Here is a 2098-nt window from a genome sequence, read left to right as displayed (position 1 = left end):
TAAAAGATAAAACACCTTCAAGCTTTTCTCCAAGTTTTAAGCTTTAGTTTTCATGTTGTTCATGTTGCTCTTCTTATCTCTAACAAAATATAAAAATAATATTCAGATTTTAGAGTTTATCTAAAGCTTAAGTTTATGGAATGTAACATGAACAATCAAAACCTATTACTCCGTTCCAAAACTATAAATGCTTTACAAATTCAACACTAAATTCATAATCCTTTCTCTATTATACCCTTGTTTACAGTTATCAGTGCATTGAATATTTTTTGTCACCAATAGCTAACCATTTATCAATGAGAATATCCACTTAATATTGTCTCTAGACTCTACGGTATCTAAATATTTGTGGTTAATGGTGATTCCAACAACATGATTAAATAGGAATATTTTAGTCTAAAGTTTTATCAATTAATATTTAGTAATGGGTGTGCACTAACCTTAAACATATATAATTTTTGAACAAAGGGACTACTTTATATAAGGTGTTCCGTAGACAATAAGGTATGGTGCAGTTGTGATAATTGTGGAGTAATCTATGCTTCTCTTTTGTTCTGTTTGTCCTGATTTATCTTGCAATCATGAAATAAACTATTGATTTCTGTTTCTTACATTTAGTCGTTATTTTGTTGATTTCTTCTGCGTCTTTTGCTACACACAGATATGTGACGTCCAAGTTATTAATGCCTATATTCCCTATCGGGCAATGAATTACTTAGAACGCTTCATTTCGAGGAATACATTATCGGTAATATATCTCTTTCTTTTGCTTCTTGCTAGAAATTTTGAAATTTGTTAATTGGCGTTTCTCTCATTTCCTTTGCGTCAAAACACTCTAGGATTTGGAAGGGCGAAGCACATGTGATAAAGTTTGATTGGTTGTAGTTTGTTGTTTCACACTTTCCTCCAAGATGAGAACAGAGAATTTCATGCTCAATGAATGTCTGGTAAACCTACGCAAGACACTTTGCACTGTGAAATTAAATCACATCATTTTTAATGTTCTGATTTGTTGCACAAATGATAGTGAGAGATCGGTCCAATAATTTAAGCAGAGATACTATAGTGAGAATGGAGTTTCGCATTCTTTATGGACTTGACTGGCAAATGCTACCCGTGACTCCTTTTGACTTTGTAAACTTTTATTATTGTCTCTGTGTTTGTTTACAGACACAGATGCATCAATGAAATCGTACTCGAGTCTCAGGGAGGTAGGTAAATTCAAATAAAAAGGATTCGTTAATTCTCTGTTTTTTCCAATGGTGATTCTGAGTTGTATTTTTCCTATGTCTAGAGGGGCATTTCTAGCCGTTACCTTCCTTGCATATCGCAGAATGTTAGGAACACTGCAGAAAACGATATATGAAATGAAAATTTAAATGCATTGTTATTCCTGATTGATATATTTGCAAATTATGCTACATTTTTATACATTGGTTCTTCTAGGAGGGGGAGATCTACTGTGTCAGACATCTTGTAGAGCTCTGTCATAAGAGGGACATTAAGACAATAAGTGATAATGGAAAGGAAGGAGCAGAAGCACCAGAGAGGAAGTTGATGAGTTTTAAGCTGCAGTGGCCGCAAATGAAAGTTCATCCTGAAGAGTTACTTTGTAAAACAAACTGGTGTTAGTGCACCATCGTGTAGTTATAGCCTTGTAGCCTACAAAAGGTAGATTAGACGCAACATATCTATGTTTTTTTTTATAGACCACAAACACGAGAGTTAGGTAGAATTATTATGGGACAACAAACCTAAACACAGGCACACAACTATTTGTATATGATTAAACACTAGTTTATTTTAATGCATCTTTTAAAACATTTAATTAATTTTGAATATTTATTTCTACCGGGCAATGCACAAGGCACAAGGACTAATTCTATCAATTTTTATAAGTATAAGGAATAAATTAATTGATTTGAAATTAGATTAAATATCCCGTATATTGTGTTTTTGTATTTTTTTCCACCTTAAATTTTAAAAGTCTTATTTTAATCTTTTATGTTTTTGAAGAGTTTTAATTTGATTTTTTTTAGTTTTCTATTAACAGTTAATTTTTAAATTTTGAAATAATTAATCTAAGAGATTTAGGGAC

The 2098-nt window shown here is 31.7% G+C and overlaps 1 long non-coding RNA gene across 1 annotated transcript; it reads left to right on the top strand.

Moving 5' to 3' along the window:
- The first annotated feature begins 531 nt into the window (after positions 1–531).
- On the top strand, positions 532–1807 carry LOC114380947. Its single transcript, XR_003659905.1, has 3 exons — positions 532–748; positions 840–1211; positions 1447–1807. It is a non-coding gene; the product is annotated as an uncharacterized LOC114380947 (long non-coding RNA).
- The last annotated feature ends 291 nt before the right edge of the window (positions 1808–2098 follow it).

The sequence above is a fragment of the Glycine soja genome, chromosome 13 (genome assembly GCF_004193775.1).
Source record: "Glycine soja cultivar W05 chromosome 13, ASM419377v2, whole genome shotgun sequence".
NCBI lineage: Eukaryota > Viridiplantae > Streptophyta > Magnoliopsida > Fabales > Fabaceae > Glycine > Glycine soja.
This window is presented reverse-complemented; position numbering and strand designations above follow the sequence as displayed.